The 16,522-nt window shown below is 45.0% G+C and overlaps 1 protein-coding gene across 1 annotated transcript in view; it reads left to right on the top strand.

Moving 5' to 3' along the window:
• wwox (WW domain containing oxidoreductase) overlaps positions 1-16,522 on the top strand; it is a 301,658-nt gene that overhangs the window by 129,024 nt on the left and 156,112 nt on the right. The gene's annotated exons all lie outside the window — the stretch shown is intronic.

Raw genomic sequence — 16,522 nt, 5'->3', positions numbered from 1 at the left:
TCTGCTCTGTTGTTGTGGTGGCATAGATTTTTGTTTGGTTGTTGTTTAACACAATTAAGCTTGAACAAACATTCATTCTTTCTATATATTTCAATTACTATCATAATTAATTACTTGATTTATTCATGTATTCATTTATTGGATTAATACAGCTTTATCCAGGCGCTGAAAGCGCAGTCGTAGTACAAAATATAGGCCTATATATATTTAAAAAAATGTCCGTATTTGAATTAAACTGATGAATGAGTTTTCAAACCCATTTGTTGTAAGAGATTGCTCTGAAAGAATGTGAGAAACAGAGCAATACCAGCCTCTGTCCACTGCTCACTGAGTTCCTAAAGACAGCACTGGTTGGTTTGGGGTGGTATTAATGGGAGTAGGTGTATGGATACTCTATTACTGTTAGGGGGGTGTTTGGGGTGGTATTAATGATAGTAGGTGTATGGATACTCTATTACTGTTAGGGGGGTGTTTGGGGGTGGTATTAATGGGAGTAGGTGTATGGATACTCTATTACTGTTAGGGGGGTGTTTGGGGGTGGTATTAATGGGAGTAGGTGTATGGATACTCTATTACTGTTAGGGGGGTGTTTGGGGGTGGTATTAATGGGAGTAGGTGTATGGATACTCTATTACTGTTAGGGGGGCTGTTTGGGGTGGTATTAATGGGAGTAGGTGTATGGATACTCTATTACTGTTAGGGGGGGTGTTTGGGGGTGGTATTAATGGGAGTAGGTGTATGGATACTCTATTACTGTTAGGGGGGTGTTTGGGGGTGGTATTAATGGGAGTAGGTGTATGGATACTCTATTACTGTTAGGGGGGTGTTTGGGGTGGTATTAATGGGAGTAGGTGTATGGATACTCTATTACTGTTAGGGGGGCTGTTTGGGGTGGTATTAATGGGAGTAGGTGTATGGATACTCTATTACTGTTAAGGGGGGTGTTTGGGGGTGGTATTAATGGGAGTAGGTGTATGGATACTCTATTACTGTTAGGGGGGCTGTTTGGGGTGGTATTAATGTGAGTAGGTGTATGGATACTCTATTACTGTTAGGGGGTGTTTGGGGGTGGTATTAATGGGAGTAGGTGTATGGATACTCTATTACTGTTAGGGGGGCTGTTTGGGGTGGTATTAATGATAGTAGGTGTATGGATACTCTATTACTGTTAGGGGGGCTGTTTGGGGTGGTATTAATGGGAGTAGGTGTATGGATACTCTATTACTGTTAGGGGGGTGTTTGGGGTGGTATTAATGGGAGTAGGTGTATGGATACTCTATTACTGTTAGGGGGGTGTTTGGGGTGGTATTAATGGGAGTAGGTGTATGGATACTCTATTACTGTTAGGGGGTGTTTGGGGTGGTATTAATGGGAGTAGGTGTATGGATACTCTATTACTGTTAGGGGGGTGTTTGGGGGTGGTATTAATGGGAGTAGGTGTATGGATACTCTATTACTGTTAGGGGGGTGTTTGGGGGTGGTATTAATGGGAGTAGGTGTATGGATACTCTATTACTGTTAGGGGGTGTTTGGGGTGGTATTAATGGGAGTAGGTGTATGGATACTCTATTACTGTTAGGGGGGTGTTTGGGGGTGGTATTAATGTGAGTAGGTGTATGGATACTCTATTACTGTTAGGGGGGTGTTTGGGGGTGGTATTAATGGGAGTAGGTGTATGGATACTCTATTACTGTTAGGGGGGTGTTTGGGGGTGGTATTAATGGAGTAGGTGTATGGATACTCTATTACTGTTAGGGGGGCTGTTTGGGGTGGTATTAATGGGAGTAGGTGTATGGATACTCTATTACTGTTAGGGGGTGTTTGGGGTGGTATTAATGGGAGTAGGTGTATGGATACTCTATTACTGTTAGGGGGCTGTTTGGGGGTGGTATTAATGGGAGTAGGTGTATGGATACTCTATTACTGTTAGGGGGGTGTTTGGGGGTGGTATTAATGGGAGTAGGTGTATGGATACTCTATGACTGTTAGGGGGTGTTTGGGGTGGTATTAATGGGAGTAGGTGTATGGATACTCTATTACTGTTAGGGGGGTGTTTGGGGTGGTATTAATGGGAGTAGGTGTATGGATACTCTATTACTGTTAGGGGGGTGTTTGGGGTGGTATTAATGGGAGTAGGTGTATGGATACTCTATTACTGTTAGGGGGGTGTTTGGGGGTGGTATTAATGGGAGTAGGTGTATGGATACTCTATTACTGTTAGGGGGGTGTTTGGGGTGGTATTAATGGGAGTAGGTGTATGGATACTCTATTACTGTTAGGGGGGTGTTTGGGGGTGGTATTAATGGGAGTAGGTGTATGGATACTCTATTACTGTTAGGGGGCTGTTTGGGGTGGTATTAATGGGAGTAGGTGTATGGATACTCTATTACTGTTAGGGGGGGTGTTTGGGGTGGTATTAATGGGAGTAGGTGTATGGATACTCTATTACTGTTAGGGGGGGTGTTTGGGGTGGTATTAATGGGAGTAGGTGTATGGATACTCTATTACTGTTAAGGGGGGTGTTTGGGGTGGTATTAATGGGAGTAGGTGTATGGATACTCTATTACTGTTAGGGGGCTGTTTGGGGGTGGTATTAATGTGAGTAGGTGTATGGATACTCTATTACTGTTAGGGGGGTGTTTGGGGGTGGTATTAATGGGAGTAGGTGTATGGATACTCTATTACTGTTAGGGGGGTGTTTGGGGGTGGTATTAATGGGAGTAGGTGTATGGATACTCTATTACTGTTAGGGGGCTGTTTGGGGTGGTATTAATGGGAGTAGGTGTATGGATACTCTATTACTGTTAGGGGGGTGTTTGGGGTGGTATTAATGGGAGTAGGTGTATGGATACTCTATTACTGTTAGGGGGTGTTTGGGGGTGGTATTAATGGGAGTAGGTGTATGGATACTCTATTACTGTTAGGGGGGTGTTTGGGGGTGGTATTAATGGGAGTAGGTGTATATACTCTATTACTGTTAGGGGGCTGTTTGGGGTGGTATTAATGGGAGTAGGTGTATGGATACTCTATTACTGTTAGGGGGGTGTTTGGGGTGGTATTAATGGGAGTAGGTGTATGGATACTCTATTACTGTTAGGGGGGGGTGTTTGGGGTGGTATTAATGGGAGTAGGTGTATGGATACTCTATTACTGTTAGGGGGCTGTTTGGGGTGGTATTAATGGGAGTAGGTGTATGGATACTCTATTACTGTTAGGGGGGCTGTTTGGGGTGGTATTAATGTGAGTAGGTGTATGGATACTCTATTACTGTTAGGGGGGTGTTTGGGGTGGTATTAATGTGAGTAGGTGTATGGATACTCTATTACTGTTAGGGGGGTGTTTGGGGGTGGTATTAATGGGAGTAGGTGTATGGATACTCTATTACTGTTAGGGGGGCTGTTTGGGGTGGTATTAATGTGAGTAGGTGTATGGATACTCTATTACTGTTAGGGGGTGTTTGGGGGTGGTATTAATGGGAGTAGGTGTATGGATACTCTATTACTGTTAGGGGGGTGTTTGGGGGTGGTATTAATGGGAGTAGGTGTATGGATACTCTATTACTGTTAGGGGGGTGTTTGGGGTGGTATTAATGGGAGTAGGTGTATGGATACTCTATTACTGTTAGGGGGGTGTTTGGGGGTGGTATTAATGGGAGTAGGTGTATGGATACTCTATTACTGTTAGGGGGGTGTTTGGGGTGGTATTAATGGGAGTAGGTGTATGGATACTCTATTACTGTTAGGGGGGTGTTTGGGGTGGTATTAATGGGAGTAGGTGTATGGATACTCTATTACTGTTAAGGGGGGTGTTTGGGGGTGGTATTAATGGGAGTAGGTGTATGGATACTCTATTACTGTTAGGGGGGCTGTTTGGGGGTGGTATTAATGGGAGTAGGTGTATGGATACTCTATTACTGTTAGGGGGGTGTTTGGTGGTGGTATTAATGGGAGTAGGTGTATGGATACTCTATTACTGTTAGGGGGTGTTTGGGGTGGTATTAATGGGAGTAGGTGTATGGATACTCTATTACTGTTAAGGGGGGTGTTTGGGGGTGGTATTAATGGGAGTAGGTGTATGGATACTCTATTACTGTTAGGGGGGCTGTTTGGGGGTGGTATTAATGGGAGTAGGTGTATGGATACTCTATTACTGTTAGGGGGTGTTTGGGGGTGGTATTAATGGGAGTAGGTGTATGGATACTCTATTACTGTTAGGGGGGTGTTTGGGGGTGGTATTAATGTGAGTAGGTGTATGGATACTCTATTACTGTTAGGGGGTGTTTGGGGGTGGTATTAATGGGAGTAGGTGTATGGATACTCTATTACTGTTAGGGGGTGTTTGGGGGTGGTATTAATGGGAGTAGGTGTATGGATACTCTATTACTGTTAGGGGGTGTTTGGGGTGGTATTAATGGGAGTAGGTGTATGGATACTCTATTACTGTTAGGGGGGTGTTTGGGGGTGGTATTAATGTGAGTAGGTGTATGGATACTCTATTACTGTTAGGGGTGCTGTTTGGGGGTGTGTAAAACTGTTTTGATTTTGATGTAGCTTCATGTTTTCGTTTGATGGTTGACTCATATGAGACTAGAGAGCTAGCTTCATAAACCCCCATGAGGCGTGAGTGTGTGTGTTTGTGTTTCTTTATACACACACACGCTCCTCCACTGTTGCTAAATTGATTTAATACATTGGCTGGTAATTCTGTATCCGATATAAAGAGGATTTTCTGTTCCTATTCCACTCAGAGGGAGTTTGGCCTGTAGGTATTGTGTGGGACTCCATTGTTCAGGAATACATTCTAGAGCCTGTTCCCTTTAGAAGGCTTTCCTCTGAGGAGGACCTCTGGAGTGTTGGAGAGAATTACAGCTGTGTGTGTGTGTGTGTGTGTGTGTGGTGCTGTGTTTCTGCTGTAATTAAATACACTGATTGTTGTGTTTGTCTCTTGAGCGATACAGAACAGACCATTATTTCTGATTAAATTGCGTATTCATATTGGTGCTAAGGATTGTTTACTGTAAATGAAATAGTTGTAGTGCTGTAGTGTAAGAAACAAACAAAAATCATATTTCCTATTGGTTTAGTTTGGTGATGAGTTGGGGGAATATTGACAAATGGTTTCCAGTATAGTCTTTATTATTGTGTTAGAATAGAGGTGTTTTCAGTGTAATCCTAGACACATTTTCATGTCTCCCTGGCACACAGCTCAATAAATCTATGAACCACACACCCATAGTAATATCCATAGACAACAACCCAGGGTTTGTTCCTGAACCTACATTCCTGTGTACAGGGCTGATCCAGTGCCACTGACAGCAGGTAGATGTATATTAGATGGAACAGCAGCCAATATGAGAATGCAGGCAGGCCACTCAGAGCAGGAAGGATTTAAATGGCAACCAACAGACATTAACAGTCTCTCTGAAAATAGACCGATTATTTTCCATAGATCCATCATGACGGGAAATCCATCCCTTTCTCTCTCCCTTCATCTATCTCTCCCTCTTCACTCCTCTCTGTCCATTTAGCTAGCTCCATTTCATCCCTGTCTCTTTCATTTGTTCACTTTATATTTCACCGTCATCCTCGCAGGCTACACTGCACCAGACCGTAGTCCAGAGGTGACCAAGCCAACCCTCCCGCACGATTTTGTTACAAACCTACTCTACCAAACCTGATTCTACTAATCAGTTTCTCCTCGGGACCTGAATTAGTCGAATCAGGTGTGTTAGAGCAGGGATGGAGCAAAGGCTTGCTTACCCTTTTAGTTTTCAGCTCCTGCAATGCGTGTTTGATTGAATGACACTGCTATTCTGTTTACCATAAGCATCATCCTCTCTCTCACGCAGCATCCCTCCTCTCATGTTCCTTGTTATTCTAGTTTAGTACTGCAATCAGGCAGGGCTTGCCAATAAAGTTTATTGTACGAAGCTAAGTATCGATATCACACACACCTGGGGCACAGAGGTCTTTGTAGAGAGGTGGGAGGGAGATGGAGAGAGAGGGATAGAATAGAGAGAGCAGTATGAAAAAGATGTGAGTGAGCACTTTAGAGAGACAGAGAAAGAGAGAGAGAGACAGAGACAGAGAGAGCGAGAAAGATAGAGAGATTTGGATGAGCAGAGCAGGATTGGAAGTAAGATCTGGGATTTTAGTGTGTGGCACATGGAGAAGAGCTGACTAACAGGCTCACACAAGCACAGGACCTGTGGCCTTTTATACGATAAACACCGCCACTGAACATGAAACTAATGCCTGAGGTCTAACTGGGAGTGTGTCTGTGCTCTTTTCAGTCTGAAACAATCACAAACTCCTTTCTTTTCCTTTCTCCTCTCTTCTACTCCTCTTCTCTCCTGAATTCTCCTCTTTATTGATTAGAAGTCATTCATTAAAGGTTGTTTTAGTGATCTCTGATGTGAAATATAAACGTCAACCTTCTTTAACAAGCTCCCGAGAGAAGAGTGGCGGGCCGCATGCTTCGATCACACACTAAAACACCAAAAAATGTCCCATTACAATACCTGGAGATTCCAGCAACATTAAACGTGCAGGAGCCCTGGCTGATGGAAATAGGCGATGCGTATTCATTATGACAGATTACAGCAGTGAGGAGCGAGGGACAGGAGAGGAGGTGAGGAGCGAGGGACAGGAGAGGAGCGAGGGACAGGAGAGGAGCGAGGAACAGGAGAGGAGGTGAGGAGCGAGGGACAGGAGATGAGGAGAGGAGCGAGGGACAGGAGATGAGGTGAGGAGCGAGGGACAGGAGATGAGGAGAGTAGCGAGGGACAGGAGAGGAGCGAGGGACAGGAGATGAGGAGAGGAGCGAGGGACAGGAGATGAGGTGAGGAGCGAGGGACAGGAGAGGAGCGAGGGACAGGAGAGGAGCGAGGGACAGGAGAGGAGGAGAGGAGCGAGGGACAGGAGATGAGGAGAGGAGCGAGGGACAGGAGATGAGGTGAGGAGCAAGGGACAGGAGATGAGGAGAGTAGCGAGGGACAGGAGAGGAGGAGAGGAGCGAGGGACAGGAGATGAGGAGAGGAGCGAGGGACAGGAGATGAGGAGAGGAGCGAGGGACAGGAGATGAGGAAAGGAGCGAGGGACAGGAGATGAGGTGAGGAGCGAGGGACAGGAGATGAGGAGAGGAGCGAGGGACAGGAGATGAGAGTGCATATTCATTATGACAGAATACGGCGGTGAGGAGCGAGGGACAGGAGATGAGGAGAGGAGCGAGGGACAGGAGATGAAGTGAGGAGCGAGGGACAGGAGATGAGGAGAGGAGCGAGGGACAGGAGATGAGGAGAGTAGCGAGGGACAGGAGATGAGGAGAGGAGCGAGGTACAGGAGATGAGGAGAGTAGCGAGGGACAGGAGATGAGGAGAGGAGCGAGGGACAGGAGATGAAGTGAGGAGCGAGGGACAGGAGATGAGGAGAGGAGCGAGGGACAGGAGATGAGGAGAGTAGCGAGGGACAGGAGATGAGGAGAGGAGCGAGGGACAGGAGATGAGAGTGCATATTCATTATGACAGAATACGGCGGTGAGGAGCGAGGGACAGGAGATGAGGAGAGGAGCGAGGGACAGGAGATGAAGTGAGGAGCGAGGGACAGGAGATGAGGAGAGGAGCGAGGGACAGGAGATGAGGAGAGTAGCGAGGGACAGGAGATGAAGTGAGGAGCGAGGGACAGGAGATGAGAAGAGGAGCGAGGGACAGGAGATGAGGAGAGGAGCGAGGGACAGGAGATGAGGAGAGGAGCGAGGGACAGGAGATGAGAGTGCATATTCATTATGACAGAATACGGCGGTGAGGAGCGAGGGACAGGAGATGAGGAGAGGAGCGAGGGACAGGAGAGGAGGAGAGTAGCGAGGGACAGGAGATGAGAGTGCATATTCATTATGACAGAATACGGCGGTGAGGAGCGAGGGACAGGAGAGGAGGAAGGGGATAGGCGTGTGGCGGAGAGGTAGAGCAGATGGAGGAGTAATTTGCGTGGGATGTAGAAGACTGGGAAACACGGGCGTGTGACAGCACTGAGCGATGCATCCCGTGCTGAAAGAAATGATTTTGTACGCTGTGCATACAATAACTGAATATTACAGCTTACTGTCTGGTTCATATTCACCATTCCTCTGGCCACGGCTAGACTACTAGAGATTAGAGACAGCAGGGGACGAGTTGTGGGACTAGTTGTGGGACTAGATATGGGACTAGATATGGGACTAGAGGACAGTTAGGGGTTTGGTCATTATATTGAAAAGCTCTATAAAGGTTATTTCTACAAGACTAAAGGAAGCACTGTTTTTGAAAAGTGTGTGTGTGTTTGTGTGCATCCCTGTGTCTCCCGGCCCTGACCTATCAGATCCATCAGTCTGGGTCACATGACATAATCAATGATCCCAACTGTTAATCATTGAGGTTTTACATGAGCATTGACCCTGCTCACAAGGTCATCTCTCTGTATTGGTTTACATTAACCTGAGTAACACAACCAATCACACGAGGACTAACGTCCTTCTGTTTGTCTGAGGTGTCTTAAATACAATGACTTACTGGAACTTCAGCTTTAAGACGTACTGTACCTACCTTCAGCTTTAAGACCTACTGTACCTACCTTCAGCTTTAAGACTTACTGTACCTACCTTCAGCTTTAAGACCTACTATACCTACCTTCAGCTTTAAGACCTACTGTACCTACCTTCAGCTTTAAGATCTACTGTACCTACCTTCAGCTTTAAGACCTACTGTACCTACCTTCAGCTTTAAGATCTACTGTACCTACCTTCAGCTTTAAGACCTACTGTACCTACCTTCAGCTTTAAGACCTACTGTACCTACCTTCAGCTTTAAGATCTACTATACCTACCTTCAGCCTTAAGACCTATTGTACCTACCTTCAGCTTTAAGACCTACTGTACCTACCTTCAGCTTTAAGATCTACTGTACCTACCTTCAGCTTTAAGACCTACTGTACCAACCTTCAGCTTTAAGACCTACTGTACCTACCTTCAGCTTTAAGACCTACTGTACCTACCTTCAGCTTTAAGACCTACTGTACCTACCTTCAGCTTTAAGACCTACTGTACCTACCTTCAGCTTTAAGACCTACTGTACCTACCTTCAGCTTTAAGACCTACTGTACCTACCTTCAGCTTTAAGACCTACTGTACCTATCTTCAGCTTTAAGACCTACTGTACCTACCTTCAGCTTTATTCCCCCATTACATCAGCTATCTAAAACAACAGCAGGTTCTGATTGAGTAACGTTTAATATCCCATGATGTAATGTATCATTATGGCTAATTATAAATCACTTCATTACCTTCATTACTATTAAACGTCTCAGAAGCCTTGATCATAAAACATCTGCCTTTGTGTTTATTTTCCTAATAAGGACGTGTGTGTGTGTGTGTGTGTGTGTGCCATCATAGAGTCGCAGCAGTAGTATTAGTCACTGTCTGATTTAGTCTGTGTACCATACAGGCTGGGGATCCTCTACATTTATCTCCATTTCTTAATGCTATTTCAACAGCCCCCTCACCACACACCCTTTCTCATTTTAATGACCACGGAAATGACTGTGTGTGTGTGTGTGTGTGTGTGTGTGTGTGTGTGTGTGTGTGTGTGTGTGTGTGTGTGTGTGTGTGTGTGTGTGTGTGTGTGTGTGTGTGTGTGTGTGTGTGCATGGGTGAATGTATGTTTGTGAACTAAACACACGTATGTGTGTGTGAGCCAGAAATCAGATTTTATTTAAAAACAAAAGTAACAACTTTTGTGGAGTTGGAGATTGAGGAGGAGAGTATACACACACACACACACACACACACACACACACACACACACACACACACACACACACACACATATATATATATATACACACACACACACACACACACACACACACACACACACACACACACACATATACACACACACATATATACACACACACACATATACACACACACACACACACACACACACACACACACACACACACACACACACACACATATATATATATATACACACACACACACACACACACACACACACACACACACACACACATGTATGTACATGTTGCACACATTTTTATTTATTTTATTTTACCTTTATTTAACTAGGCAAGTCAGTTAAGAACAAATTCTTATTTACAATGACGGCCTACCCCGGCCAAACCTGGACGACGCTGGTCCAATTGTGCGCCGCCCTATGGGACTCCCAATCACGGCCTGATGCACATACACAGACCATTGTGTGACGACAACCAGATCTGACAATTACAAGAGAGGCTTTTAATCAATCTGGAATGTAGCTTAGAGGGGCAGAGAGGGAAGAAGGGAATCTTTATCACTATGCTCTCTCTCTTCTGAATCTCTTCCAGACTATTTCAGCCCCTCATCCCCACATTGTATCCCCTATTCATCTCTCCTCCTCCCTCTCTCCATCTCTCCTCCTCCCTCTGTCCCTCTCTCCTCCTCCCTCTGTCCCTCTCTCCTCCTCCCTCTGTCCCTCTCTCCTCCCCCCTCTATCCCTCTCCTTCTCCATCTCTCCTCCCCCCTCTATCCCTCTCCTTCTCCATCTCTCCTCCTCCCTCTATCACTCTCCTCCCTCTATCCATCTCTCCTCCTCCCTCTATCCATCTCTCCTCCCCCCTCTGTCCCTCTCTCCTCTTCCCTCTATTCCTCTCTCCTCCCCCCTCTCCACCCTCCATCATCAAGACAAAGGGTGGCTACTTTGAATTATCTCAAGTATAAAATATATTTGGATTTGTTTAACAAGCTTTTGGTCACTACATGATTCCGTATGTGTTATTTCATAGTTTTGATGTCTTCAATATTATTCTACAAGAATAAAGAAAAACCGTTGAATGAGTAGGTGTTCTAAAAATGTTGACCGGTAGTGTAGATCTCTCCTTCTCCCTCTATCCCTCTCTCCTCCTCCCTCTATCCCGCTCCTCCTCCTCCCTCTATCCATCTCTTCTCCTCCCTCTATCCATCTCTCCTCCTCCCTCTATCCATCTCTCCTCCTCCCTCTATCCATCTCTCCTCCTCCATCTATCCCTTTCACCTCCTCCCTCTATCCATCTCTCCTCCTCCCTCTATCTATCTCTCCTCCTCCCTCTATCCATCTCTCCTCCTCCCTCTATCCATCTCTCCTCCTCCCTCTATCCATCTCTCCTCCTCCCTCTATCCATCTCTCCTCCTCCGTACATACATAAAACACTGGAGTTAACGTTAACATAAAACACTGGAGTTAACGTTAACATAAAACACTGGAGTTAACGTTACACTGGTGTGGGGGAAAAGGTGACTGCATGCTTCCCAGCCAAAACACTTCAGAACACTTTTTGCATATATTATGACGACAATTTGTGAGGTTTTTGTTCATTTTGGACTTTGGCTGTTTGGGCACACTACATTTCTTCTGGAGGCCAACGTCAGTAGCCGGAGTCGGTAGACTATGCCCCCTCGTTGGCGATTAGTCAACAGTAGGGATTCTTCCATGAAGTACCTGAGGTCATTCAGAGAGAGATGACTCGTCCTTATACACATTTTGTCACTTGAGAAATTGCGCGACTAAGATCTCCTCGGCAAAAACAGTAAAAATGAATGACAGATTTATTGCGTTATCTTAGATTAATTCGGACTATTTTGAGATGCTACGGCTTCTCAAAATGAACAAACAGTACTATTGCCGCTTTTTCTCACTTTTCTAGCAAAGGTCTTTTAAGGTAGTATGTGAGCGCACTCACTCGGCTAGACTCCAGCCCAACTGAAGCATGGTGACGCCTTTAATGTCCATCTATGTGGGGGCTATTCAAGAGCACTACCAAGGAACTGTTATTGTGTGTTACTGTCATCAGGGGTAGCTGGCGTCAGATGAACGTTAAAAAGCTAAATGGAACCGTTTTATTTTGTTTGTGTTTGTCTGTAGAGGTTATGATGTGTTGAGTTGAGTTTTTGTGTGACTGTGTGGTTGTGAGTTTCATTGTTTTCTGCTTGTTTCAGCTCCAAAGGTCTTTACAGTTTGTGTTTTGTAAAAACCCAGCCTCAGTTCCAGACTCTGGAGGAGAGCCATGCTTTAGGTTGCCGGTTTGGACCAGTTGATTTGTTTTTGGGGATGTTTGTCTCAGTTGGTTAGAGCATGTGGGTATGCATGAGAGCAGTGTGTGAGACTGCTGGGCAGACATACCAATGACTTCTGAGTCCTAATGGACCTGCTGTTTCTCCCAGCAGGCCTAGCCGTGTCCTTGTGGCTCAGGGTTGAGGTGTGTATGGTGCGTGTGTGTGTTCTCTCTCTGAGGTGGTTGGAAGCCACTGTTCTGCATGTCATCCCCTCATATTAGTAGTTACACATAATAAACCCATGAATTAGTCTCTCTCTATCAATTCAAAGGGGCTTTAATAACATTGGAAACATACAGTGTGTCTACATTGCCAAAGCATGTGTAATAAACAATGAACAGAAGAAACAGATTTAACATCACAAAACAACACGGGCGACCAGTATGAAAGAAGTCAGAGCATGTATACACTCACTACTCTACTGTAAGTTGCTCTGGATAAGCGCGGCTGCTAAATGAGTCAGATTGTAAACATGTCATCTCTAGATGAGGACTGCTATGGTGAAATCATGACATGTAGTCCACAGCTGCTTTGGCTACTGTCATTAATCAGGAGAGAGGGTGGGGCATGTATCTGCTTTTATCCATCTCTTAAATCAGTCACTGCAGCACACACACACACACACACACACACACACACACACACACACACACACACACACACACACACACACACGTACACGTACACACACACACACGTATGTACATACACACACACACACACACGTACATACACACACGTACACACACACGTACATACACACACACACACACACACACACGTACATACACACACACACGTACACGTACATACACACATGTACATACACACACACACACACGTACATACACACACACACACACACACACACACGTACATACACACATGTACATACACACACACACGTACATACACACACACACACACACACGTACATACACACACACACACGTACATACACACACGTATATACACACACACACGTACATACACACACGTATATACACACACGCACACACACATGTACATACACACACACACACACGTACATACACACACGTACATACACACACACGTACATACACACACGTACATACACACACACACACATGCACACGTACATACACACACACACACACACGTACACACACACACACACACACACACGTACATACACACACACACACACACACACACACACACACACACACACACACACACACACACATGTACATACACACACACACGTACATACACACACGTACATACACACACGCGCACACACACACGTACATACACACACACACACACCGTACATACACATACACACACGTACATACACACACACACACACACGCGCACACACACACGCACGCACGCACACACACACACACACACGATTGAAGTGCCATTGTTTCATAGACAAGCAACACTCAATCAATAGGCAGTCTCACTAAATGACCGTTGGCATGAAAAATGAAGGACCACCCATCGGACTACATTGAGCAGGGGATGTGTATGGGAGGAGAGTTGTGTGTATGTGTGTGATATGAAAAATGGAACTCTGTAAGGTGTGTGTGTGTGTGTGTGTGTGTGTGTGTGTGTGTGTGTGTGTCTCCTACCTCCACAAGCCACAGTTAACGTGCATTAGTATTAGTTCAGCCAGCGTCTATAATGGTCTCTATACTAGAGCCCAACCAATATGTTTTTATGGGTCCGATATCAATTTGGATTTTTGGGGGGACAAAACCTACCCGATATATCTGCCAATATACTGTTTTACTACAGGGAAATGAAAAGTGTAATTCTTCCACAGTGAATTCTCATAACTATGCTTCAGATGTTGATTTCATACATAGTGAAATAATGGCATATGAGAATGGCAGTAAGTGGTTTCCTTTCCCATCTTATTTATTGAATAGCGGTTATTGGTGGAATTATTGACTGATGCCTCTATATGAGTAAAAGGCCAATATGGGCTGATGATGTCGGTGCAGGTATATCAGTCACGTCCCTCTCTACACCGCACCAGCCACCTCATCATATAAAAGCCTTGTCAACAGGCAGGGAGGCATGACACAATAATGGCCTCTAGGTTTCTACCATGTACTTGGTCTCAGACAGCTGAAGAGACAGTGTTCATGGAGCTTTACGGCCCAGACAGGGATGGTGAAATGGTTTGTTCAGTAGACTGCATAGGAGCAATTGAAGTGGTCTGAGAATGGTTTGACTGTTGGGTCAGAAATGTTGCTTCTCCCCAGTATTAATACATCCTATATCTTTACTGAACGGCTACTATAGTCAGACTGACAAACAGGTGTGTGTGTGTGTGTGTGTGTCGAAGTCAGTGTTGCCGTTTCTGTCTTCCTCTCAATCAGCTGTAGTTAATGTAGCCCATAAAGTTACTGTAGCTGGGCTCTGAGGCCACTGCTTTACATTACATTACAGTAGCCCATAGAGCAGGATACATGATAAACACACACACACACACACACACACACACACACACACACACACACACGCATAGCAGCACACACACACTTTTGACAGGAGTGCTTTTCAAGATGAGATGGAGACAGTTCAATAAAATATGTATTTTTCTGAAAAGATAACATGATTTGTCAATGAAAAGGTGAAATTGTTAGAATGATAACTTCCAGTCATATTGTACATGTAGACTGTGTGCCTCTCTGCCGTGGTGTGATCTGTGTTCACTCACCCTGCCTGTGTTTACCTGTTTCATCAGCAACACATGACCTTTCTAGTGTCCCTCCCTGCACATCACTGAGAGGAGACTGATGGACATTAGGAGGGGATAAAACACTCCTTCCATATGATGGCTGGGTCTACTGTTAGTGAAGGACCAACATTTAACACGCATGGAACGGTTATTGTGCATAATATGTTATGAATATATGTTTTTATGAGAGGCACTTAATCATGTGTGTGTGGTATGTGTGGTGTGTGTGTGTGGTGTGTGTGTGTGTGTGTGTGTGTGTGTGTGTGTGTGTGTGTGTGTGTGTGTGTGTGTGTGTGTGGTGTGTGGTGTGTGTGTGTGTGGTGTGTGTGTGTATTGGTGCATCAGACAGCAGCCAGCTGGCCCCTCATGTTACTCATAATGATTTTCATGTTTAAGATTGGAGATTGTCATGTTTTGTTATTGTATTCGTTCATTCTTTATAGTCGTCGTAGCAACTGAATATAAAATAGTTGGAACAGGTTTGGCCTCCATCTTGATTCTGGTAAAAATGTAAATTGGATATAAATCCCAATATTTATTCTTTCACTTAAAGAGAACAGAATGGAAAGGGGAAAGACATGATTATCTTTGTATTTTTTATGTGGCGTCTGTTATGGCCTCAACAGTGGCACTGATAAATGAACTGGCTAGATAATAGTTCTGAGTGTGAACTCCATTTTCATTCCTGGTATTTATTCAAGCACATCTCCATGTTTATTCAGTCCAAAGTATTAAAAGATTGATTCAATGGGATTTTTGGGAATAAAATGCAAACAAAACATTGTGTATATAATGCTGTTGTTAGCCAGGAAAGGTGTTGTGGGGGGACTGCTTCCCACCTGCAGAGCACACTGCTGTTAGGACTGTAGGGTCTGTGGAAGCTTAACATTGCTGATGTTGTCAGGAAGGTTTAGGATGAGTTAAAGCCTGACGAGGAGCAGCGGGTATTGAGGTGTATTATTAGACGTAGGTGCCTCAGAATATAGATGGTTATCTATGTGGTTATATACCGTATCTTATACCGTACAAAGATCTATATATACCATGTAAATCTATAAAGGCACTTTGAGTTGTATACGGAGGCAAACTTTCCCCTCGACTGGATGCTTTGTCATGGTGACTGAATGATGTGCATCCTGTCATTAAGTCTGACCTATTATATATTAACTCTAATGGACTGTTTTCTTTAGTATGTGACTTAAAACAACTGACACACACACACACGTCTTTATGTCTACACTAATTACACTGCCCGTGGTGTGTTGATATGACTGTTAATGAGTGTTGGGTACCAGGCTACTGCATCTTATCTTTGGGACAGGACAGGGTTCAGGGGGTTGGTGGAGAGAGAGAGGGAGGGGGGTTAAGACAGGGGGTTGGTGGAGAGAGAGAGGTAGAGGGGGGGGTTAAAGACAGGGGGTTGGTGGAGAGAGGGAGGGAGGGGGTTAAAGACAGGGGGTTGGTGGAGAGAGAGAGGGAGGGGGGTTAAAGACAGGGGGTTGGTGGAGAGAGAGAGGGAGGGGGGTTAAAGACAGGGGGTTGGTGGAGAGAGAGAGAGGGAGGGGGGTTAAAGACAGGGGGTTGGTGGAGAGAGAGAGGGAGGGGGGTTAAAGACAGGGGGTTGGTGGAGAGAGAGAGGGAGGGGGGTTAAAGACA

The sequence above is a fragment of the Salmo trutta genome, chromosome 7, assembly GCF_901001165.1.
Source record: "Salmo trutta chromosome 7, fSalTru1.1, whole genome shotgun sequence".
NCBI lineage: Eukaryota > Metazoa > Chordata > Actinopteri > Salmoniformes > Salmonidae > Salmo > Salmo trutta.
This window is presented reverse-complemented; position numbering and strand designations above follow the sequence as displayed.